The 27,800-nt window shown below is 37.6% G+C and overlaps 1 long non-coding RNA gene across 2 annotated transcripts in view; it reads right to left on the bottom strand.

The window, feature by feature from the left end:
- The window catches only part of LOC138159166 (uncharacterized), a 322,195-nt gene that overhangs the window by 64,493 nt on the left and 229,902 nt on the right, over positions 1-27,800 (bottom strand). For both annotated transcript variants that reach the window (XR_011167827.1, XR_011167830.1), the window contains exon 5: positions 11,261-11,313. This is a non-coding gene — a long non-coding RNA (uncharacterized lncRNA). The remainder of the gene's footprint in view (positions 1-11,260; positions 11,314-27,800) is intronic.

Raw genomic sequence — 27,800 nt, 5'->3', positions numbered from 1 at the left:
CTTATTCATTCCAAGTCCAATGCTACCTTCACCACACCAAGAACAGACTAAAGATACCAGTTACAGTTATGTGCATCCATGACAAGCATTGACTCAATCTTAAAACATTCAAAGAGAGAAGGGAAAGGGAAGGGGACAAATATTTAATAATAATAAATACTTAGTGCCAAACACTACACTAAGTGCTTTACAAATATCTCATTTGATCCTCACAAAAACCCTGAGAAGTAAGTATTACATTATTCCCATTTCACAGTTGAGGAAACTGAAACAAACAGGGTTAAGTGACTTGCCCTGGGTCACATAGCTAGTAAACATCTGAGGTCATATTTGAACTCAGTTCTCCATAACTCCAGGCCCAGCACGCTATCATTGCCATGCTTAGCTGCCAAGCAAGTAAGGGTCATCATTCTGACACTCCCAATACACTGACAAAGAAATCTTAAAAGGCTTGCTAAAGTCACTAAAGTATTCCCAAGGTTCTGTTGATTGTCTGACCTCCACTCATACCACAGCTCCCCTCAACCTTAACCACCTTCTGCACAAGCACGCCCTTTCTGCTGCCAACCCAAGGGGCCTCAAAGGATGCTTTGCTCCACAGGGCACATTCTTCTCTGACAACAGTGTTTAATCCTCTTTCCAAAGCTGCTCTATGTTTCTGGGCAATCGAGAAAAGGGAAAGCCAAGATTTGGGCTAACTTTGACATTGACATTTAATGGATATTGATCATGGCTTCACCATTGATTTCCTGCTTTTTTCATTTTCTTGAGGATTAATGTAATTAGTTTGTGTCACTTTCATATCCTGTGGCCAGATTCCAGCATTAAGAAACACAGGGGGAAAAATTCACTTGACATAAAAAGAATACTTGTCATTTTATTTTAAAAGTTTGAGGTTTCTTACATTAAATGTGTCCAGAATTTCCTGGCAATTTGTGGTGTAATTGTTCTTTTATTTCTTCGACTGTTTCTGTCATAACATGTTTATTCTAAAAGCTACAGCAAGCAACTACAAACAAGGTACATACTTAGTGTTTTCAGTATTGAAGACTCTCCCTTCCAAGTTGCATTTCCTTAGGGTGATAAAATCCCTTCATATTAAGTAAAATTTCCAGGGACTGTCATACTAGACAATAGCTTTGGAAATATCTTCTTTGTACCAATTACTTCCTTTACAGAGACTTACTGACTGATATTCAACAACCAGCTCTCAGTAATAAAACAATATGCATAGGATACACTTTTAAATCTAATCTGAATTAAACTTTTCTTCCTTCACTTTTTTCCATGATTTCGTCTATCACTTTCTTCAGGCTAAACAATCAACAAAATAACAAATCAAGCCAGGATTTGTTGTGTTTTCCAATTTCAGGTGTAAATGCTCACACTGAAAATTTAACAATCAGACCTCATTAGTAGTTTGGAGCCGATTCTAGCACATCCCCTTAGGATCTTTTGTTTTGTTTTAAAATCATGACAAAATAGAACTCAGTGACTACTCATTCTACATTTACTCAACTAGATAATAGTTTGGTTGGATTTTTTTTCTCTGTTGGTCCCCTCCTCCATTGTTCAATCAATCTTTAAGAGAATTTTATGAATAATATATTGTGATAGATATGAGAGCACTTAACAAGATAAATCAGAGTTGGTCATCCCCTCAAGGTAGTAGTGATGAAGGTGGCTTGATATAAAACACATACGAATGAGAAGGCATCGTTTGAGTGTAGGGAAGCTTCTTGAAAGAAGAGATCAGTTTGTCTGTTTTCTTTTTATTCTTGGTGCCTAACACAGTTTCCAACACATGCTGCCATTGTTGTTCATCTGTTTCAGTTGTGCCCAACTCTTCCTGACTCCATTTGGAGTTTTCTTGGCAAAGATACTCAAGTGGTTTGCCATTTTCCTTCTCCAACTTATTTTACAGATGAAGAAACTAAGACAAATGGGGTTGGGTGACTTGTCCAGGGTCACACAGCTAATTAGTGTCTGAGACCACATTTGAATTCAGGTCTTCCGGACTTTAGGCACAGCACTATCCACTATACTACCATGGTGTTTTATCAGTTGCGCCACCCTGTGGCCCTCCTCGTACATAGCAAGTAACTAATAAATGCTTGTTGAAAAATGTAGCATAAAATGCTATACAATTATCCCTTCCACATCATGAGGGCTTGGGGTGTGGCACCCCCATGATCTGGAAAATCTCCTAAAATGTTTTGGCCCTCCCTTCATACCAGAGAAGAAGTCTGAATTATTTTGCTATTAAAAGATAAAATAGATTGACATACAACTATACATATATTTTACACATTTCAGAGTTTCTAAACCTTTTCTGTATCAACTGCTAGCCTTCAAGTGTTGTCTGAAACTTCTGCAAAACTCCCCCAAAATTCCCATTTAATTTCTTAAGCCAACCTGAGATATAACAAAACAGTGATGGGAAAGTCATGATGTGAAAGAAGAGATAACTGTAATTTGTGCTATCAAAGTGATCTCTAAAGAAGAATTGTAAACTATTTATGACCATGTATATGGAAGGATGTTTCAAATCACTAATAAAAAGAGAAATGCAAATCTAAATATGTCTTGTTTTCACTCCATGCCTGGAAAATTGGTAAAGATAACAAAAGGTAGGAATGGTCAATGTTGGAATGTTTGTATAAATAAAAGCACACTAATGCACTGTTTGTGGAGCCATGAATTGGTCCAACCATTCTGGAAAACAATTTGGAATTATATGCTTTAAAAAAAAGTGACCAAAATAACCCAGAGTTCCCACTGATAATAATGAGGAATTCAAGAATAGACTGGTGAATTGAGCTGGTTAACTGTAGGGTCAAGATTGGCAGGAAACAAAAGTGAATTTAGATTAAGAGTGATGACCTAGAAAAATTTTGAGGGATGAAGTAATGCTTCTAGTATAAGGACAGGGGTGGGGGTAGGGGTAAGGGTAGGGAAGGAGGTGAACTAGGTTCTGAACTGCTTGAGAAAGAGGAAGAAATTATGACCTATGAGGATCTAGTAGATAATAGCCTCTAGGAAGGGGTGGCTAGGTGGCGCAGTGAATAGAGCACCAGCCCTGGAGTCAGGAGAACCTGGGTTGGGATCCCTCAGACACTTAACACAAAAGCTAGCCCTGTGACCTCGGGCAAGTCACTTAACCCTAATTGCCCTCCAAAAAGCAAAAAAAAAAAAATAGCCTCTAGGATCTGGATTAAGTTATAAATCTGAATAGAGTCTACCTCTATTATAATTTTGAATAGAGAAAAATATAGAATATATAACTCATGACTAGGTCTCTATAGGAAAGGTAAAAAGGATTCAGCTCTAAAAACATTTCACTTCCATGGCATCTTATGCATACAAACACTCCAATTGACATTACCACAAGAACTCACAATCAAGCCCACAAACACCCCAAACTGTTGAACCCCATTACTTGTAGAGACCTCTAGGCAGATCTCCAAACAAACCTTGTGCTTTACTTTCTCTTTCTACCTTCCTAGAAAGTGACCCCAGATCACTAGGATCACCAGAAAATTGACCCACTATACTATATATGATACCACACTGGTATATACAGTCATTCCCTCTGCATTGGGACTTTCCCCATAGAGGTTTCTTTATATTGTAAGTCGGCATAAAAATTAAATGGAAATTTGGGGGGAGTTTTGCAGAAGCCACAGACGACACAGAGCCTATGACCAAATACTGAACCAAAATTTTATAGTAAGGTACTGTAAACACCCTATAAAAGAAAAAAGAAAAATGCAGACTTCTTGGGTATGAAGGGAGGGTCAGAAATTTTTATGAGAATTTTCCAGATCACTGGGGAGCTGCATATCTAATGCTATCTTGTAGAAGGGATAACTGTGATTCCTATGTACAGCACTATCTCTCCATCCCTCGGTGGTGCCCTGTATTCTCTGTCCAGTATGGTGGGGGGGGGAAGCCATTCCCCCCCCCCAAGCATTAATGTTTTATTGATGACAGACTATAATTATATAGAAGCCATCAGGGAACAGATCTTGGATAGAAGGAAGAAAAGAGGAACAATTTCATTCTCTGAACTGATTGATTCTCTAGAAATCTTTTCATCCTTATTTTTTCAGGGGATTAGGGTGTCATTTTGAGTTCTGAGTTTCTCTGAATGTTTGATTCAACTTGGTATTGTTAAAAATTTTATTCTGATCTAGGGACATATTTTTTTTTCATTAAGAATATGCTCCATTATTTTGTTTCTAATAAAGCCAAAGTTTCTCAGAAGCATGATCATGTTTGCATCAAATATTTGTACCCTTTGCTTGGCTGAGGTAGTCTAGTGATTCCAGGCGAATTTTTTAGGTAGGAAGGTTGTGTATGATTGAGCACAGATGGCCTTCTTCATCTCAAAGCTGTAGATATTTTAACCCAACTTTATGTTTTTAGACTTGTCTCATGTGATCTGAAAAGCCAGCTTCCTGTAACAAGGCCATTTGGCTTGGAGGACAAAGATTCTGAAATTACTACAGAATTAAGCCAGTTCCTGATTTCTTTGTGACTTGAAGTGTTTTCTAGTGGATAGAGATATGGTCAGAAAGACTTGAGTTCAAATTTTGCCACTGATAGATACAGGATGTCCTTCCACTGCTAGTATCCTCCCTCTGAGTTTGCCTCCCATTTACCTCATCTGTGTAATATATATAGCTGTTTACATGTTGTCTCCACCATTACCATGGGTGCTCCTTGAGAGCAGGAGTCATGATTTTGCCTTCCTTTCTATTCCAAGAGCTGAGCACAGCTCCTGACATATAGTGAGTGCTTAATAAACGTTTGCTGACTGACTAATTACAAATTTGCTTGGTGCTGTAGGCTTTTAGGATGATATAGCAGGGGGAAGGGATTGCATCAAAGAGGATTGGTCACTGAGCCAAGCAAGAACAATCCACTCAGGGAAAAGAAAGACTTTCTCTCTCTCTCTGTCTTTCTCTATCTCTGTTTCTCTCTGTGTGACTCTGTCTCTGCCTGTCTGTCTCTCTGTCTCTCTCTCTCTCTGTCTCTGTTTGTCTCTGTCTCTCTCTCTTTCTGTGTGTGTGTATGTGTGTGTCTTTCCAGTACTTGGAAACTCCAAGGAAGTTCTCACTTTGATTTCCTTTGAAGAGTAATAAGGGATTCCTCTCACCCTCACACATATATACTACCAGGCTCCCTAAAAATGGACCTCAGTCTCCTGACTCCCTCCTCAGCTTGTGTCATTTTCCCTGAGCAAAGGTAACTGAAGAGTGATATTGTGATGGATGTTTCCAGCCTTGAAAGTAACTTTGTGAATTCAAGAGGCTGAGAACTCCTGAGCCCCTCAGTCAGAGCTGACTGGCAATAGGAGTTTTCTGCAACCACACCCTCAATGGTAAAGATGACCACGGGCTATGACTTGATGAAAGATATGGACCTTGAGGGAGATGCTCAAAAAATGCAGAACCCATGTGAATGTTAAATCTGTTTTCAAATGTTTCATGTTGTGATGCTTTAATTATTAACTTCCTTGGAGAATGTTATGAGAATTATGAATTAGTTTTATGTTTTAAGTCTTTGTAACTGAATGCTTATGAGTCTTATGTTTTAGGCAATTGTGTGTGTGTTTGTGTGAAATAAATAATGATCCTAACCTTGCATTACATTGCAAATTGAGGTTTTTTTTAATCACATTTGGGTGATCCTAAACATAAGTGTAGACATAAGCTCTCTTTAAGTGATTTTCTCCAGGATGAAAGCTTGTCCCCTTCTTTAGAGTACTGACTCCTTCAAGCCTGAACTCAGTCTATCCCTGAGTTCACAGCCTAGGCTCCTTAGTGGAAGAAGGCTTTCCTGGATCAGTGGGCCAATAGCAAGATCTGTTGATACTTACGAATTTTCGTTGTTGTTGTTATTGATTATGATGATGATGGTGATGATGATGGTGATGACAGTGATGATGATGGTGATGATGATGATGATGGTGATGGTGATGATGATGATGGTGATGATGAAGGTGATGATGATTAGATGCCCAAGACTATGTTGGTCTAGGACTCTAATTCATTTGTGTGAGGAAGTGTCCACATGGAAACTCCCTTTTCTGATTCAGATCCATAATATACAGTCTTAGAGAATTACCTGAGGAACTGAATGGTTACAAGGTAGAAGATGAATTGGTAGGACCAGTGGCAGCTACATGATAAGGTAGACAGAACACAGGGTCTAGAATTAAAAAGACCATAATTTAAATCTAGCCTCAGGCATTTACTAGCTGTGTGACCCTGGGTAGGTCACTTAACTGCTACCTGCCTCAGTTTTCTTATCTGTGAAATGAGGATAAAAGTGAGGTAATATTTGTAGAGCACTTAGCTTGGTGCTCGACACATAATGGGAATTTAACAAATGTTGTCCTCCTCCTCCCTACCATATCCCCCTGACTCAAAGTCTAGCTGTCTGTTCACTAGGCCATGCTGTTTCTCATAAACCAGATTAGGAGCTGGAAGAGAAGTTAGACATCATATAGTCCAACTCTTCCAGTTTACAGATAAGAAAACTGAGGCCCAAATAGGAGAAGTGACTTACCCAAAATCACACAGCTAGTTAGTTAAAGGAAAGGTGCTGGGTAGCTCCCAGTTTTCCTTTCTGTTAAACAAATCCTTTTGCCACTGTACAATGTAACATGTACTGAAAAGACACAAAAATGCAATAAGCAATAAGAATATGGTTTCTTCTGGACTCTGAAGTGTCTGATTCACTTCACAAGCCTTCAGGCAAGTTCCATATAACTTTTTAATGCCCATTTTCTGCCTTAGCACCACCCCACTAGAACAGGCTGCATTCAACCATGTGATCCCCAGTCATCTGAAATGTCAGAGGTCGAAGGAGGCACCAAAACTAAGAAAGTGCACCCTGAGGATTAATGCAAGAGCTAATAAGGGTGATATGTGACAGATGACAGATATGTGTGCATGTGCATGTGTGTCTACATGTGCATGTCTGTGTGTGTACACACTACTTACAGGCATACCTTGCTTTATTGTGTTTTTCTTTATTGAGCTTCGCAGATATTGTGGTGGTTTGAGGGTGTTGTTTTTTTTAATTGAAGGTTTGTGATGACCCTACATCCAGCAAGCCCATCAGCACCATTTTTTCCAATAGCTTGCGCTCACATTGTGTCTGTGTGTCACATTTTGATAATTCTTACAATATTTCAAACTTTTTCATCATTCTTGTATCTATTATGGTGATCTGTGATCCATGACCTTTGATGTTAATATTGATGTTCTGGGGTCCCACAAGTCATGCCCACATAAGACGACAAACATAATCGATAAATGTAGTGTCTGGTCTGACTGATCCACTGGCTGGCTGTTCCCAGTTTCTCTCCCTTTCCTTGGGCTTCCTATTCCCTGAGACACAATAATATTGAAATCAGGCTGATTAACAACCCTACAATGGCATCTAAGTGTTCAAGTGAAAGGAAGAGGAGCAGATTTCTCTTTAAATCAAAAGCAAAAAATGAATGGATTTGGTGAGGAAGACATGCAGAAAGTGGAGACAGGCCAAAAGCTGCCACCCTGATTAGCCAGCAGCCATCACTGCAGAGGCGAGACCCTCCAGCTGCAAAAAGATTATAACTCACAGAAAGCTGGATGATGGTTAGTGTTTTTTTAGCAATAAAGTTATTTCTTAATTAAGGTGTGTGTATATATATATCTATATATTACAGACATAATATTATTGCATACTTAATAGACTACAGTATAGCATAAATATAAATTTTATATGCACTAGGAAACCAAAAAATTCATGTGACTCATTTTATTGCTATATTAATTTTATCAGTTGTTCTGGCACCAAACCTGCAATACCTCTGAGATATGCCTATATACTAAATATACATGTAAACATAGATCCATGTATCTCCATGCATACACACACTACATACTGCATGTAAACATACCCTATACATATATATACTATATTTATACACAATATACTATATAGTGTACTCACTGTACACAATATATACTATATACACATACTATATATACTATATACACATATTATATGGATACTATATACTGTGCATGCTATATATAGTATATTATATGTACTATATATTTCATAATGTACAATATATTATATAATATACAAAATAAACACTATTTATATACACTATATACAATATACCCATGATACACTATATATGTGCTATATATTCATTATATAGGAGACATATACTATATATTCACATAATAGACTGCATATACTATATTGTATACTGTGTATACTATACATTGTATATGCTGTACGTTGCGTATACATTATACATCATATATGTACACTTGCATATATACGTTATATATATACTGCATGTGACACTATATACTATGCACTATATACCATAATACTACATATAACTACATGCCATATATACTATTTATACACAGTACACCTATATTACATATTATATATAGACTAATCACTACATATACTGTACATTATATGTTCATTGTATATGACATGTGTACAGTGTATTTACACAGTTTATTATGCATACAATATACATGATGTATTCATTGTACACAATATATACTACATGTAGACACTATACACTATACAATATAAATGTTACATATTCACACAATACACACTATATACTATATATTCACTATACATGATATACATCATATACAACATACTTTATACACACTAAACATTAACTATATATGATATATACTATATATACCCACATTGTTTACTATATATTTGCTATACATGATATATATTTATACAATATACTATATATGCTACATACTATATATTCCCTATATATACTATATATTCACTACACACAATACATATATACATACTATATACACACACATTAGGTGTACCTTATATATACTGAATATAGGATACATGTATACACACACCACACTAATGCTACATATATTATATACATACTATATACATATTATATATTTACTATACAGTATGGTATATTATATATACTATAAATACACTATACTCTTGATACATACTATAGATACTATATACACAATATACACTATACTTCATGTGTACTATATATATACTCTATACTATACGCACACACTACTGTGTACTCCATGTATTCTATATATTATATATAATGTATGAATACATACGTATATGAAAATATACATGTATGTATATATAAATATACACACTATATAGTACTCTATATATGCTGTATACACTATATATATACCATATTCATTATGCCAGGGGTGGGGAATCTGCAACCTTGAGGCCACATGTGGCCTTCTAGGTCCTCAAGTGCAGCCTTTTGACTGAGTCCAAGTTTTACAGAACAAATCCTTTTATTAAGGGGATTTATTCTGTGAAGTTTGGATTCCTTCAAAGGACTGCACTTGAGGGCCTAGAGGGCCACATGTGGCCTTGAGGCTGCAGATTCCCCACCCCTTCACTATACTATATATTATATATACCCTATACTTTATACATACTATATATACAATAAACACTATATACACATTATACAGTACTCTACATACACTATATACATCACTATACACTATATATACTTTATATACACTATATACACACTATGAATAATTTGTAAATTTTTCCAACTCCCTCCAGTGATTCTAAACTGTCCGTTTGCTCATGTATCGGTCAAACTTGGGGTTCAGTCAGATGAACTGACATATTAGTTATTTCCTTTTCTCATCATGACCCAGTACAAGTAGCCTTGGACAGCAATATATGTGTACATATATACAACACACTGTGTTTTATCTACATTCTGTGACTTCTGGAAAAATAAGTGTAGAATTTAGAGAAAACTGGCTGGCCCTTGGAGGCAGCATTGTACAGTGGAATGAGAATTAGCCAAGTCAGGAGACTGGTTGATGCAAGTCCTGGCTCCACGACTTTCTAACTATGTATGGTTAGTTACTTAATCTCTCTGAGCTTCAGTCTACTTATCTGTAAAATAGGGATAATAATATTCACCCTACTCACTTCACAGGATCATTATGAACAAAGTGCTCTGTAAACATTAAAGATCTCTAGAAATGTGAATTGTGGGTTTCTATAACATGAAGAAGTTGGGAGAAAAGATCTTCAAGTTCCTTTTCAATTGTAACCTTTAATGGTCATATGACTTTTGCTTGAGTTCTAAATTCATGGGAAGGCCCCTAAGTCTCTCTTGCCTGAGATGAATTAGACCTTGAATGGTCTGAATGAATTCACAGTATACACCTACTGGGTGGCATGAGGCAAGGCTGTCTTGAAGACCATACATTTTCTTTTCTTTTCTTTTCTTTTCTTTTCTTATTGGTGAGGCAATTGGGGTTAAGTGACTTTCCCAGGGTCACACAGCTAGTAAGCATCCGAGGTCAGATTTGAACTCAGGTCCTCCGGACTCCAGGGCCAGAACTCTATCCACTGTGCCACCCTGCTGCCCTGAACACCATACATTTTCTAAGAAGCATCTCTTCCAGATGGGGAGATTGGGGAGAAGATATAATAGTAATCTGTCTGCCACACCATCTACCTCTTTTTCTAATCAAATATATGACTATTGTCCAGATAATTTTCAGTTTTCATGTGGCAGAGGATAGTTATTACTGATATACTAGAGAAATGAGAGCCCCATGGTATTCTATCCGGTTCAGATGACATCTTGTGTGACATTTTAGAAAGGAAATTGATGAAAAAGGAATTACACACTGAGGAAGGCAAGCAGAATAGTGGGGAAAGGACCTGAAAACATGTCCTATGTGGTTAGACTGAAGATACTTTGGATGTTTAGGTGAGAAAAGGAATGACAAGTAGAAGTCTTCAACTTTTTGAAATATTGTCATGAGGAAGTGAGATCAGACTAATTCTTGGCCAAAATATCAAATAGTTCATCATTTTCAAGAACCAGGGAGGTAGAAGTTACTGGGAGGTGGGTCTTAGATCAGAACACAGCCCTTTCTTACTAGAAGCATCCAGCAATAGAATTGGCTAAATCTGAAAGTAGATTACCAAGAATTGGAAATGTTGAAGTGGCCTTAATGTGAAGGGACTTCATGATTCATACTGAGTTTGGATTAGATGTCTAAGGTCCTTTTCTACTCTGAAATTTTATGATAATGAGATTCTGACTTTCTTTTTTATGTTTCACTTGATGCTTTTTAAAATATCACTGTCATATTCAATAATCTCCTCCCTATAAAACAGCTAAGCAAAATAAACTGAAAATACTGACCTTCTCTGACAGTGTATGCAGGGATCCTCATCCATAGTACACCACCTCTCCACCTAGAAGAAGGAAGTTTTTCATAATCAAGTCTATGTAATGAAGATAGGATTTTTTTTCCTTTTAGCATTTCCTTTACATTATTGTTTTTACTGTGCACACTTTTTTCTTTGCTTTTCTTTTTTTATTTTTTATCACCTCTGGAATATTTGAGTGACTTTTCCCAGGTCACACAGAAAACAACTAATATCAACTACTGTTAATAGAGAGTTTTAAGATTTGCAAAGTGCTTTACAAATATTATTTCATTTTATCCTCACAACAACCCTGGGAGGTAGATTCATTTTACACATTGGGAAACCAAAGCAAATGGAGGTTAAATGTCCTGCCCAGGGTTCACACAACTAGCAAGTGTCTGAGACTGGATTTGAACTTGGGTAGCTCTTGCTACCTTGTTAAGCTTATGTTAAAAGCCTCAGAGAAATGCAAGAATGAGAATCACAGAAAAATGGACTGGGTCACAAGGGATTAAATGCCACTCCATAAAAACATTTGGTCAAGCTTTGAGATGAAAAAGGCTTTGGAAAGCCTAAAGGTTTGGAGAGAATTAAACAAGAAAAGTATAATTAAAATGTTAAGTATGTCCTTCCATCCAATACAAGAACATGGAAATGAATAGTTAGGATGTAGAAATGGGACCATAGACTTAGAGCTCAATTAGAGGACCTTAAAGGACTGCTAATACAATCCCCTCACTTAACAGATAAGGAAACTGAGTTCCAGAGAAGTAAAAAGTCTACAAAGTTGTAAGCTGCTAAGTGGCAGAATCAATATTTGAATGCAACACTCTTAAATATGGGTAGGTATAATGACACTGTATACAATTTTGGGTGACATCATTATTACTAATGCATATCTTAAAATAGTGGTTACTGAACTATAGGTCATTGCTGCTCATTCCCCCCCTGAAAAGAAAAAAAAATTGTGGGCCATACTATTCCTACCCTTTACAGTGTGACTTTTCAGTCACTCCCTCACACCCTCCCCTCAGGGTTTTCTCTTCCAATGAAGCCTGACTCAATACCAGTCCCTAGTTACTGACCTATCACTACTCAAATGCCTAGAGAAATTCCAGTGGAAAAAAAAATGAATCAGTAACTCTTCTACGACTCTAATACCCCAGCCAAACATTGCACTCTGGCAAAAGACCACAATCTGTGTTTTCTCCTTTCTTTGGAAGTCCCCCATTGCCTGCCTTCAAGGGCATTCCAACAATAATACACACAGATTTACAATGTGAGCGCTTAATAGCTTTGATCACAATTAGAGGCTTAGAAGTAAAGAAGGGTAAGCAAACTCTTAAGAAACAGGGTACCAAAAGAAGTCATCAGGCTTAAGTTCTCTTGGAAGAAGGGGAGGGAAAGGAGAGAAGAATTTCAAATTGCCTGCCTGTTCATAACCCAAAGGTTTTCAGCAACAAAATAGCCACGCCACAGGACAAGCCCCATATGTGATCTGCTCCTACAATATCTATCCTGACCCAACATGAGTAATCTCATGAACTCTGTCCTCTTTAGCTTTTCATCTCTGACTCTCATGCATCTTCTCTCCTGGCTCAGCAAGCCTGCTCCTTCCTGAACCTCCTGGGAGCTGGGGAAGGTAGGGACTTTTGAATGATGACCTTCAGCCCTCTGAGCCACAGGTACCTATGGGAGTTGGCCCCATGGTTTCTTACCTCCAGGGCATGCAATTTTAGAGACTGCTGAGAGGTAACTTCCCTAAGGGTGAAATTTTTCTTTTTTTCCTGGTTTGAGGTAAGATCTCATCTTGTTACCAGGTAAAGAGCTGAATTACTCTTCTATATTCTGTGGTATATCTTAATCTATAGAAATCTGATTTTGGTCTGTTATTTTGATTAGATAAATGGATTTACTTGCTATTCATTATTTGTGATGGGGTAACTAGATAGCATTGTGGATAGAGCAATAGATTTAGAATCAGGAAGACTCACCTTCTTGAATTCAAATCTGACCTCAGATACTTATTAGCTGTGTGACCCTGGGTAAGTCACCTAACCCTGTTTGCCTCAGTTTTTTTTTAAGCAATTGGGATTAAGTAACTTGCCCAAGGTTACATGGCCAGTTATTTTGTGTGGGTGTTAAGTATCTGAGGCTGGAACCAATCCTGGGTCCTCCTGACTCTGGGGCTGGCGCTCTTACTCACTGTGCCACATGGCCGCCCCTTGCCTCAGTTTTCTTATCTGTAAAATGAACTGGAGAAGGAAATGGCAAACCGTTCCAATATTTTTGTTAAGAAAACCCAAAATGTGGTCACAAAGACTTGGACACAACCTAGAAACATTTATGATGGTCTTTTATGTTCTACATGTAATAAAGAATGTCTAAGCTAGTTTAAACTAAGGGCTATCCTTCCCCCTTAAGAGTAATCAAGGAAACAGCTTCAAGTCTGACCTTATTATAGCCCTAGACCAAAGATATTTGAGACATGTCAGGAAGACAGTTCTAGCCCAATATTCTTTTTGGAGATCGGGAGAGAGATTACTTAACCACATCTGTCCTGGACCTTGCCTTCTTCTGCCACCCCCAACCCCAATCCCACCTTGGCTATATTTCATGATACAGTCACAGTCCACCTCCCTTACCCTCTGAAAAAATGGGCCAAAGCTCAGATAATTTCTAATAATAGCATTCATGTTCAAAGTGACCCCTATTTTATTTATTGGGATTTTTATAATATTTTCAATTTCAGGTTGTTCAGTTTTTGAAAAAGCATTTGTTTTCTCTCTCCCACCTCCTTTACCCCATTAAACAAAACAAAAAGAATATGCACCTTAGTCCATTGACTCTGTCTGGAGGTGGGGAGTATGCTTCATTTTTAATCATCTGAAATCATGGTTTGACATTGCATCGATCTCTATCTCAAGAACTCTTTCTCAAGTCTTTCAAAGTTGTTTTTCTTTATAATGTTGTAAAAATTGTTCTTCTATTTTGGTTCATTTTATTCTCTATCAATTTATACTGGTCTTCCTAGTTTTCTCTGAAACCATCAATTTCATCTTTTCTCATGGATTAGTAATATTTTATTACATTCATGTACCCTAATTTTTTAACCATTCCCAATATATGAGGACCACCCCCAGTTTCCAGTGTTTTTCTATTGCAATAAGAGTTGTTATAAATATTTTTGTACATGCAGGTCCCTTTTCCTTTTCCTTTGACTTCTCTTGGGTGCAGGCCTACTAGTAGTATCATTGGGTTGAAGGGTACACAGAGTTTAGTGAATTTGGAGACATAGTTCAAAATTGGTATTAAGAATGACACAACCGGGGGACAGAGCCAAGATAGTGGAGAAAAGGTAGGGACTCACCTGAGCTCTCCCCAAAACCTCTACAAACACCTTTAGATAATGCCATAAAACAATTTCCAGAGCAACAGAATCCACAAAATGGTGGGGTGAAATAATTTTTTCAGTCAAAGACAATTTAGAAGGTTGGCAGGAAAAGTCTGTCACATGAGGGTGAGAGTGGAGCACAGACGGCAGCAGCACACACCCAGCCCTGGCAAAACAGGATCAGGCCTCGAGAACCACTCAGTCAGAAGCAGCAGCAGCAGCTGCTTCCAAAGCTCTCAGCCCACAGACAAAAGGGGGTAGAACAACAGGTCAGAAGGAGATCACAGGGGTCTCTTTGCTAGCACCAAGGCAGGATTCTGTTGCTTTGCCCAGACTCAGATCCAAGTCACAGTCCTAAATAGTGGTCTTGGGGTAAGGAGGAGCACCAGCACACCAGAACTTGTGGCCACAGTGGATCAAGGACCCTCATCACAGGTCCAGGAAAGAAAAGGGTGTCACTCACAGACTGGAGCATAGCTCAGAAGAGTAGTAAACATATGTCTCCTTAGATCTTGCCACCTTGGAAGAACTGAAAGCTTAGAGGTCGCTAGAAGTACCTCTGAAAAAATCCCTGAAGCTTGGGAACAATTTGCCCTCCACTCTGGAAGCAGAGCTCCACTTTAACAAAAAGTTAAAAGTCAAAAAATGGGCTAGGAAAATGAGTAAACAACAGAAAAAATTTCTGACCATAGAAAGTTAATACGATGACAAGGAAGATCAAAACATACACTCAGAAGAAGATAAGAAAGTCAAAGCTTATATATGCAAAGCCTCAACAAATATATATATATATATATATATATATATACACATACATATATACATATGTATACATAAACACATATACCTACATATATTTATATAACATTTATTTTTTTTAATTGATCACAGGTCACAGAAGAGTTCAAAAAAGATTTGGAAAATAAAGAGAGATAGAGCATAAATTGGGAAGAAAAATGGGAGTGATGCAAGAAAATAATGAGAAACAAGTCAACAGTTTGATTACAAAGGAAGCACAAAAATACTGAAGAAATTAAACTTTAAAAGCAGATGGGGGGGGTAGAGGCCAGGTAGCACAGCGAGTAAGAGCACCGGCCCCAGAGTCAGGATAACCTGGGATTGAATTCGGGCTCTGATACTTAGCAGCACACCCAGAAATAACTGGCTGTGTAACCTTGAGCTCAATTGCTTTAAAAAAAAAAAAAGAAAAGCAGATTAGGGGAGCGGATAGGTGGCACAGTGAGTAAAGCTCTGGCCCCGGAGTCAGGAGGACCTGAGTTCGGTTCCAGACTCAGACACTTAACACCCACACAATAAAACTAGCTGTGTAACCTTGGGCAAGTTACTTAACCCCAATTGCCCTCCAAAAGGCAAAAAAAAAAAAAGCGGATTAGGCCAAATGACAAAAGAGGTACAAAAGACTACGTAGTAAAATAATGCCTTAAGAAACCACAACTGTCCAAATGGGGGAAAAAAGGCACAAAAAATATCAATGTAGAAAAAAACCTCTTTAAAAAGTAGAATTGTCCAAATGGAAAAGAGAGTGCAAAAGCTCACTGAAGAAAATAATTACTTAAAAAATGAGAATAGAGCCAATGGAAGCTAATGACATTATGTGAAATCAAAAAACAATCAAAGAAAACCAAAATAATGAGAAAATAGAAGACAATGTGAAATACCACATTGTAAAAAATAACTGACCTAGAATACTCGGGGCGGAGTCAAGATGGAGGAGTAGAAGTAGGACTTTCCTGCGGCTCTGGCTTCCACCTTCCCCAGTCCATGTAAAAAGGGGACTCTAAACAAACTTTGGAGCTGCAGGACCCACAAAATGACCCAGAGAAGCTAAACTCCCACTGAGGACAGCCCAGCAGCCTGGCAGGAATCAGCCAGCACAATGCTCAGGGAGCCAAACATGAGCAGGAGGTTTTAGCTCCAAGGCGGGTCTGACCAGCTGCCAGTCAGAGGGACTCCAGATCAGCAGCAGCTGTGGCCATTTCCAGATTTATCAACACATAGATCTGAAGGACAAAATGAGAGGTCAGTGCAGTCTGGACTTTGGGACCCAGTAAGTGGGAGTGTGTGGCCTTTACCCCCAGGGTGAGAAGCCGCAGAGACGCTGGCTCAGCCAGCCAGCACCATGAGGCAGCTTCAGCTCCTGGCCTGCAGAGTGCAGGGGGACCAAGCACCAGTCTGAGGGGTTTTCGCTCTTGCTTTAACCTGCTTGGAGCTGGATTGCAGTCTAGGGTACAGGTCCTGGGGTATGTGACCAGCTTGCCAGAGCTCATGGAGGCCTCAGAGAGGGCACTCATCTAATACCTCCAGCAACTGAGAAAACCCCAGCATTTGGAATGAAAGCTCCCCTGTCTGGTGGCAGAGTACTTCTGTGGCAAAAAGCCCACGGGTCAAGTGACTGAGGGGTGACATGATCAGGCAAAGGAAACAAAGGAGACAGAAGATTCCAACATTAGACTCCTATTTTGGGGACAAAAAGGAGCAAAGCATGGAATAGGAGGAAGACAGTAAAGTCAGAACTCCTGCACCAAAAGCTTCAAAGGAAAATACAAGCTAGTTACAGGCCATAGAGGACCTTAAGAAGCAGATAAGAGAAGTGGAGGAAAAATTGGGAAGAGAAATGAGAACAATGCAAGAAAATTACGAAATGAGAGTCAACAGCCTGACTGAGGAAAATCACACCTTAAAACAATAGACTAATTCAAATGGCAAAAGAGGCTCAAAAAGGCAATGGGGAGAAGAATGCCTTAAAAAGCCGAATTTGCCAGATGGAAAAAGAATCTCAAAAGCTCACTGAGGAGAATCATTGCTTCAGAATTAGATTGGAGCAAATGGAAGCTAATGACTTTATGAGAAATCAAAACGCTGTTAAACATATCCAAACAAATGAAAGAATAGAATGCAATGTCAAATATCCCATGGGAAAAACCATTGACCTGGAAAATCAATCCAGTAGAGATAATTTAAAAATTATTGGACTACCTGAAAGCCATGATCAAAGTAAGAACCTAGAAATCATCCTCCAGGAAGTTCTCAAAGAAAACTGCCCTGATGTTTTAGAATGAGAGGGCAAAATAGAGGTTGAAAGAATCCACCAATCAGCTCCTGAAAAAGATCCCAAAATTAAAACTCCTAAGAATATTAGAGCCAGGTTCTGGAATATCCAGATTAAGGAGATAATATTACAAGCAGCCAGGAAGAGACAATTTGAATATTGTGGAAACACAATCAGGATAACCCAGGATCTGTCAGCTTCTACACTGAGGGATTGAAGGGCTGGGAATAGGATATTCTGGAGGGCAAAGGAGCTGGGATTAAAACCAAGAATCACCTACCCAGCAAAACTGAGTATCATGTTTCAGGGGAAAATATGATCATTCAGTGGAATAGAGGACTTTCAAGTATTCTTGCTGAAAAAACCAGAGTTGAATAGAAAATTTGACATTCAGGTACAAGAAGCAAGAGAAGCATGAGAAGGTAAACACGGAAAAGATATCATAAGGAACTTATCAAAGTTGAACTATTAACATTCCTACATGGAAAAATGATAATTTTAACTGATGAAACTTTTCTCAGTATGAAAATAATTGAAGGGAATAGAAATATATATATGTCTATATATGAGGGTATATGGGCATATGAATACATATGTGAATGTGTGTATATATGTTTACAGGTAGACATAGATAGTATAGGCACAGGACCAATTTAACAGGAAGGGATGATACTTAAAAGGTGAAATTAAGAGGTGAGAGAGGAATATAATGAGAGGAGATGGGGAGACAGAACAGGGTAAACTATCTCATATAGAAGAGGCAAGGGAAAATGGTTACAATGGAGAGGAAGAATAGGAAGGCAAAAGGGAATGGGTCAACCTTATTCCCATTGAATTTGGCTTGAGGAGGGAATGAAATACACACTAAATAGGGTATCTCACCCTACAGGAGAGTAAGGGGGAAGGGGATGAAAGGGGGGATGATGGAAGGGAGGGCAGGCTGGGGGGAGGGAAGTTGGAAGCATCCACTTTTGAAAAGGGATGGGATCAAAGTAGAGAATAGAACAAGTGGGAGGTGGGATAGGAGGGAGGGAAATATAGTCAGTGTTTTACAAGATATCTACTATGTTAATTTTTTCCATTAGCCACACATGTACAACCTATACTGAACTGCTTATTTTCCCAGTAAGTGTGGGTGACAAGGGAGGAAGGGAATGAATCTGGAACTCAAATTTTTAAAATCAAATGTTTATATCATTATTAATACTATTTTACATGTAATTGGGAAATAAGATATACAGGCACTGGGGCATAGAAATCCACCATGCCCTACTCGAAAAGTCGAAAGGGGTATGGGAGAAAATATGGGAGAGAGCAGATTGGAGGAGGGGATATCCTCTGGGACTGCTATTTTGGGGTGGTGGGTAGGGGAAAAACGGGAATAAAATATGTACCTCAAAATCTGGTGGAAATGAATGATGTAAATCAGAAGTTAATAAAGAATTTGAAAAATGAAAAAAAAAATAACTGACCTAGAGAACAGATCCAGGAGAGATCATTTAAAAATTATTGGACTACTTGAAAGCCATGATAAAAAAAAATCCTAGACATCATCTTTCAAGAAATTATCAACTCAGATACTCAGCACCACACCCAGAAATAACTGGCTGTGTAACCTTGAGCAAGTTACTTAACCCCAATTTCTTAAAAACAAAAAAGAAATTATCAAGGAAAACTTCTCTGATAATCTGGAATCAGAGGGTAAAATAGAAATTAAAAGAACCCACTGATCAAATCTCCTGAAAGAGATCTCAAAATGAAAACTCCCAGGAATATTATATCCAAATTCCAGAGCTCCCAAGTCAAGGAGAAAATATTGTAAATAGTCAAAAAGAAATAATTCAAGTATAATGGAGTAATCATCAGGATAACACAAGATTTAGTAACTTCTACATTAGAGGATTGGAGGGTTTGAACATAATATTCGAGAAGGCAAAAGAGCTAGGATTACAACTAAGAATCACCTACCCAACAAAACTGAGTATAATCCTTTGGGGGACAAAATGGATATTCAATGAAAGAGAGGACTTCTAAGCATTCTTAATGAAAAGACCAGAGCTGAATAGAAAATTTGACTTTCAAACACAAGACTCAAGAGAAGCAAAAAAGGTGAACAGCAAAGGGAATCATAAGGTACTTAATAAGTACCTGTTTGCATTCCTAGATGGTAAGAGGATACTTGGAACTCATAAGAATTTTCTCATTATTAGAGCAGTTAGAAGGATTATATACATATAGACAGGGGGCACAGGTGTCAATTGAATATGTAAGGATGATATCTAAAAAATTAAAATAAAGGGGTGAGAGAGGAATGTACTGGGAGAAAGAGAAAGGGAAAGGTAGACTGGAGCAAACTGTTTCTCATAAAAGAGGGAGGAAAAGTCTTTTACAGTGGAGAGGAAGAGGGGGCGGGGAAGGCGACTGAAACTTACTCTCATCAGAATTGGCTCAAGGAGGGAATAACATGCATATTCAATTGGGTCTCTACAGAAATCTATCTTACCCTATAGGAAAGTAGGAGGGAAAGTGGATAAGAGAAGGTAGAGGTGATAGAAGGGAGGGCAGATTGGAGGAAGTGGTAGTCAGATGCAAAATAGTTTTGAGGAAGGACAGGGTGAAAGGAAAAAGAGTATAGAATAAACAGGAGGGAGGATGGGATGGAAGGAAATACAGTTAGCAATAATAACTGAGAAAAATTTTTGAAGCAAATTTCTCTGATAAAGGCCTTGTTTCTCAAACATATAGTGAACTCGGTCAAATTTTATAAAAAATAAGTCATTCCCCAACTGATAAATGATAAAAAAAAAAACATGAATAGTTTTCAGATGAAGTAACCAAAGCTATATATAGCCATATGAAAAATGTTCTAACTCACTATTGTTTGGAGAAATGCAAATTAAAATAATGCTGAGGTAATACCTCATATCTATTAGATTGGCTAATAGGACAGAAAAGGAAAATAACAAATGTTGAAGGGGATGTGAGAAAAATGAGACATTAATGCATTGTTGGTGGAGTTGTGAACTAATTCAACCATTCTGTAGAACAATTTGGAACTATACCCAAAGGATTGTAGAATCACACATATCCTTTGATCTAGCAATACTACTGCCAGATCTGTGTCCCAAAAGAGATAAAAATCAAAAATGTAAAGGACATATATGTACAAAAATATTTATAGCAGCTTTTTTCTGGGGGCAAAGAATTGGAAATTGAGGGGATGCCCCCATCAATTGGGGAATGGCTAAACAAATTGTGGTATGTGCTTATGATGGAATACTATTGTGCTATAAGAAATGAGCAGGATGCTCTCAGAAAAACCTGGAAAGACTTACGTGAACTGATGCAAAATGAAATGTGCTGTTTACAAAACAATAGCAATATTGTAAGATGATCACTTGTGAACGACTTAACTGTTCTCAACAATAGAATGATCCAAGACAACTCTGAAGGACTTATGATGAAAATGTGTCCATCCCCAGAGAAAGAACTGATAGCATCTGAATACAGATTGAAGCATACTTTTTTCACCTTCTTTATTTTTCTTGGGGATTTTTTGTGGTCTATGTTTTCTTTCACAACATGATTAATATGGAAATGTTTTGCATGACTGCACATGTATAACCTATATTGAATACCTTGCCTTCTCAATGGGGGATGGGGGGAAGAGGAAGCAGGGATTTGGAACTCAAAGTATTAAAAACGAATGTTAAACCTTGTTTTTACATGTAATTGGGGAAAAATAAAACACTAAATATTTTTTTTTAAGAATAGCTCAACCATTTCACAATTCCACCAGTTCATGAGTGTGCTGTTTTTCCTTACCTCCTCCAGTGATTGTCGTTTGTTTTTTCTGTTATTTTTGCCAAGCTAATGGGTATGAGTTGGAACCTCAGAATGGATTTGATTTAAATTTTTCCAGTTATTATGGCTGTGGAATATTTTTTATGTGGTGGTTAATTGCTTGGATGTTTTCCTTTGAAAATTGACTTCTGCATTTATAGATTTAGATATCCAGCCTACATATATATGTGTGTGTAAAGCCACACAAATGTACACGTATGTGTGTATAAATGTATGTATATGTAGATACAGCTCTTACTTTAAAGATGAAATATGATGATAAATTAAAATGAATTCAATAAAAAATTATTCAACCTTACTATGAGCAAGGCAGTGTGGGACAGTAGACACTGAAACTACAAACACAAAATAAGGGATGTATTATGAGAGTTACCATTTAGATTCTGTGGTCTTGTCACAATGACCCAGGAATAATGTTAATTGAAATCTTTTCATATATATGTGCATATATGTATTGGATAAACACACACATACATATATATATACACACACAAAGCACTATGCAAACCTGTCCAAACACAAAGAAAAGAACAACTTGATTGACATTTAAAATAGTGGATTTTATTTCTGAAAAATGATTCACAAAAATCACAGAACTTTAGAACCAAGTGAAACTTCAGAGATCAATAAACAGAAAAGAAAACTGAGGCCCTGAAGGAGGGAAGTACCCCCAGTACCCTTAAGTTATCCCCAATCTCTAGAACCAGGACTAAAGCAGAAGTCAGTTAACTCAATTCAAGATTTTTTTCTATCACATGCTGAAACCTCTTTGTTACTGAGTTAGTGGTGAATTCCAAATTGTAGAAATTAATTTTGTTTAAGTTTATTAGCTTCATTTTGTAAATATCCCTTTAGTGTTTATCTCTATTTCAGTGGTTTCATCAGACAATTTCTTGATGGATTGGCCCATTTTCAAAAGTTCATATTTGTACCTAAATGGCTTACTGTATACACAGTCTGTGGGTTATAATATACAGTCTGATTTGTTAAGGAAAAGCCACAGAGAGATTCCAAGGATGGGTGACAGACACTGAGAAAGAATTATAGGCCCAAAATTATAGCATGTGAATTTATAATCTTTTAGAAAGAGGCCCTATAAGAAGACAAAGAACTTTTGTATACTATCACAGTGAAGCCTCGTTATATCATGCCCATTTTTTCTCAACTGTAATTTTTGCCCAGTCACACTACAACATCTCGCTAATGGTCTTGTTGGCAGCTTTCCAACACTTTCCCTTCACTGTGAAGCCTTGTTTTTATCTTTCCCTTGCAAAATGATCAGATGAGATTTTACAGTATCTCCTGGACTGATGACAGACGGATCAGAAGTGTTATCACTACACAAAAGGTGACCCTATTTCTATGCAGCTGCCATAGACTGCTTTCTCAACCTAGGTCAGATGCCCCATAGTCTTTTAGCCGCAGAGGGGACCAATGTGCTTCCTTGGGCTGTCTAGTGTGGGAAGCCAAATAATGTGCATCTGTCTGGGGTTGCTTAAAACAGTTGGTTCCTGAGGTTTTCAAGCCAGTGATTTCTGGAAAGTCAATCACTTGGCCTGTGAAATCTTTCCAGCTCTGATTGTCTCTGCTTTGCACTAATTAAAGTAGTGGGTGAGGGCTAGAGAAAGAAAAGAGAAAACTTAGAAAGATTTCCCTACATAGTGGCTGTTCAAGCCAAAACACTCATTCTATTTCAGAAGAGGGAAACAGCTTACTTTGGGGTGTACTAATTCTTTTATGGTAAGCATCGATCTTAGAAGTTTTAGAGTATAAAAGGAATTCAGAAATTATTTAATCTAACCTCCTACTCAACATCCCTAGTAGTAGCAGGAAGAGCCCTGAAATTAGAATCAGGAGACCTGGGTTCAAAGTCTGGCTTTACATTTATTATATGAGTGACATTGGCCAAATCACTTAACCTTGCCTCTATTTTTAAAAAGGGGTTGGACTAGATGACTTTTGAAATCATTCTGGCTAGAATATGTGATGAAGTGGCTTTTTTCCCATTGCTGGACAGCCCAGGTTATTAAAAAATATTTTCTACTTTCAGCTCCCCACAGGTTCCAATTATTGGTACTAATTCCTATCCTCTTTTAATGTCATTTTGGGATGGCCTCTTGAAACTCAGAAGTTAAATCCACTTTTCTTGCAAGGTCTTCTTTTGGAACAGTTTCTTAAACATTGATAGGCAGCTTCTTTTTTTTTTCCTGTCACACTGGTGTTTCTCCAGACCATACATACCCAATGAATGAGACACAAAGGTACTCAAACAGGGACCCTTAACCTTTTGTTTGTCACAGATCTTTTCAAAAGTTCTGTGAATCTCTATAAAATATTTTGTTATAGTTTAATTGGTATGGCACTGAATAACTAAATTAATTTAGGTAGAATTATCATTTTTATTATATTAGCTTGGCCTGGTCATAAGTGATGGATATTTTTCCAATTGTTTAGATCTGACAGAAGTGTTTTGCATACTATTTTCACTTTTTTGGGTTTTTTTCCATGGTTTTCCCCTTTTGTTCTGTTTCTTCTTTCACAACATGACTAACGTGAAAATATGTTTAACTTAATTGCACATGTTTAACCTATATCAGATTGCTTGCCATCTTGGGGAAGAGGGAAGGAAGAAGAGAAAAAAATTTGGAACTCAAAGTCTTATAAAAATTAATGTTGAAAACTATCTTTATATGTAATTAAAAAAATAAAATACTCCTTAGGAAAAAAAAGAAAGTCTTGTGAAGCCTTCTCAGGATGATGTTTTTAAATGAATAAAATAATACATAGGATTATAAAGGAAACCAGTGATATCAGAATGTGATTATTGGAATACTAAAAACAAGAGCAAATTCAGGGACTTCAAGTTAAGAGTTCCTGCACTAGAATGAGGAAAAAGACCAACATCAGTTGATTAGCAAACCTCATGAACGCGTAGCAGACAAGCATTCAAATACTCCCTTTCCTAATTAGCAGGGTCAGTGCTAGAAAGGCAAGATATCAAACAAACCTATCCACAATCCTTGCCCATCCCGGAGCCAGAAGCAGATGGGAGAGAGTCTTTTTCAAACAAATGCAAGAGATGCAGGTGAGTCATAACAAGATGTCAGTAGTGGGAATCTAATACCCAACATGCATAAGGTCATCTCCTCTGGGTCAGTAGAAAGGAATCATCTTTCTGGAATGGACAATCCTTCTTGAGGGTTAAAAATTCATTTCAATTCATTGAACATTTGTTTAGCATCTTTTCTATGTAAAATACTGTGTAGGCACTGGTAGAGGTACAAATTACATACATTACAGTCTAGGGAAGAGATAGGACATACACAGAAAATTATAATACAGAATGTTACATGAAAAGTGCAGTAGAGGGGGACAAAGTACTAGGTGAGATCTGAGAGAAGATGGGGGAATCAGAGAAGGCTTCCTGGGGGAAGGTACCCTTGCAAAATGTTTATCTTCATGGGAGTCTTTATACAAATACTTATCATAACTACTGCAAAACATGACCAAATGTTTCAGGACATAATGTTTTTGTTGTTGTTGTGGCTTTTAGATACACAATAAAACCAGTTCCACCAAATGTTTTATTTATTTTTCCAAGGAGAACCTTGGAACGATCCTTTAGCTACAACTTCCTATTGTCATCTGGTTTCATTTATAGTGAGATTCTCAAGAATGATATAATTCAGTTCCTTCAGGAGTATGTCTATTCATTGGTCCTTGGAAAAGGAAATCACCTCCGACTTATAAAAACAGACATGACTTTTGTAAAACAGACTCATTTGAGTCCTTTGGGATCTCTGGAAGCTATCCATGAATTTGACCTTGTGAAGACATTAGGTGCCCTACAAAAGCTGAGTAAGTTTGAGTGCTAATGAACTCTTCATACTTTTTTTTTTTTTAAAGAAAAGGGGCTGTTCCAGCTGTCAGGTGTCAGAACAGTGTTCTAGTTCTGGCTTCACCACTTACTATTTATGTGACCTTCAACAAGTTATTTAATCTCTTTAATTTTCAGTTTTATTCATCTACTGCCGCAACTGAAGGAAGCTCATTATTTCCATAGTGAGTCCTCCAGACAAGTCTACTCCAGGTTTAAGATTTTCTGTGAGTCGGCATCTACTCAAAAGCATAGCTCGTGAGGTCTCACTGATGTGTTTATTTACATTTGTTTTAGTAAGCCAGACAACACAAATGATTCAAGGCAAAGTAGCAATGACTCATTTAAAATATATAAACTTGGGAGACAATCCCATAGGAGTGGAAAAGTGCACATATGTAGGAACATGTCTGGAAACGTCCATACTTGGAGGAGAACAGTATGCATGGTCGGGGCATCCACCATGAAAGAATGAGTGTGCACAGCATTCATCTGTGGAGCTCAACTTTGGATTTCTACTGTTGCAGGGTTGCTGGTGCTCTTTGACTAAGTTTTTGTGTTCCTCCTTCATTACTTGTTTACTGCTATTTTTGAGTGATAAATAGCCTCTGTGAAGAATGTTGTCTTTGCCAGGTTTGTTGTTGTCTTTCCAGTCATCTCAGACTCTTCAGGACCTCATTTTGGAGTTTTCTTGGCAAAGACATTGAATAGTTTGCCATTTCCTTCTCCAGTTTATTTTACAGACAAGGAAACTGAGGCAAAGTTAAGTGACTTGCCCAAGATCACACAGTTTGTGGCTGAGGCCAGATTTGGATTCATGAAGATGAATCTTCCTGATTCCAAGTCCAGTGCTCTATCCACTACGCTACTTAGCTGCCCCCTCTGCCAGGTAGGCAATCGATATATATATATATATATATATAAACCAATCAATTGATATTTATTTAGTGCCTACTATGTGCTAGGTAATTGTATCTGCTTTGAATTGTTCCCTGATTGTGTGGTGTAGATACTGGTTGGTAGTAGTTCTCTGTTCCCATAGTCACTGTTTGGTTGCTGCCAGACACAGCTACATTAGGCACAAGGTTAGAGGGCTTCTCTCTGCCTCCAGATCCTGACTTTAACTGGAGCCTGCACTTGAAGCGTTAACCTTTTCTGCATAAAAGGAAGAATGAACTTTTTTTAGCGGAAAGCCCAGAGTCTTAAACCATAGCCATTTTATTACTTAATTAAAAATATTTTGTTTATATACCATTTTTTATTTCCAACTATAGTTCTCCTCTATCCAATGAACCATTTCTTATGATAAAGGATAAATAAGAAAGGGGAGAAAGTAGTTTAACAAAACTAACCCATGCATTAATCAGGTCTTTATATGTACCATGTTCTGTACCCATAGTTCCTCTGCTTCTCCAAAGAAGTCTCATCACTTTTTGGGGACTAAGCAAGGTCATGAAAACTATATATCATTCAGTTTTATTTTTTTTATTCTTTCAATTTATATTGTTGTCTCAGTTCTTTTAAGAATGCAAAGCTCTAATATTCCCATATGAAGTTATCCATCCATTTTCAGAGCCTTAGCTGAAATAGACATCTCTTTCCAAAAGGACATTCCTCCCCCCAGGTGCCATGTTTTTGTACCACTCTTAAGTCTAAGTATTTTTTGTTTAAATTCCCCTTCCTCCTCACCATAAGTTTTACTCTGACTTAGGGTTAGAAATTCTTTGTGATTCCCCAGCTAATGTCTATTTGCTAAACCCCGTAGTTAGAATCAGTTTAGAGGAAGTTTTTCCAACAAACTATCAAAGGTTCTCTGGAACTGGGGCCACCCATTTTTGTAATCCATCAAATATTTTTGGTCTCCCACTTGAATTGATGGAAGGAAAAAAGACATAGGAATGAAATGTTAAACCCAGGAGGCAAGGTCATTTTCTTTCTTCTACCTACCCACATTTTTCTTATGTCTGTGCACCTATACATATAAACATACACACATATACATGTAATAATGAGCATATTACATATAATGTGTATATATACATATACATAAATATATAAAAATGTATGTAGGTGGGGCAGGTAGGTGGTGCAGTGAATAGAGCACCAATCCTGGAGTCAGGAGGACCTGAGTTCAAATCTGGCCTCAGACACTTAACACAAAAACTAGCCAGGTGACCTGGGGCAAGTCACCTAACCCCAATTGCCCTACCTTCCCCCTCCAAAAAAGCAAAAAAAAAAGTATGTATGTGTATATGTGTGTGTATGTATATGTAATCTCTTGGTGATTACCAAAGAAATATGTGCATGCAGTCTGAAACAAGCTACCC

Source organism: Petaurus breviceps, unplaced genomic scaffold (assembly GCF_028583685.1).
Source record: "Petaurus breviceps papuanus isolate PSGF00001 unplaced genomic scaffold, PetGlider_PUasm1.0 175, whole genome shotgun sequence".
Classification (NCBI taxonomy): domain Eukaryota; kingdom Metazoa; phylum Chordata; class Mammalia; order Diprotodontia; family Petauridae; genus Petaurus; species Petaurus breviceps.
The sequence above is the reverse complement of the archived record's forward strand: the minus strand, read 5'-3'. Positions and strand labels throughout refer to the sequence as shown.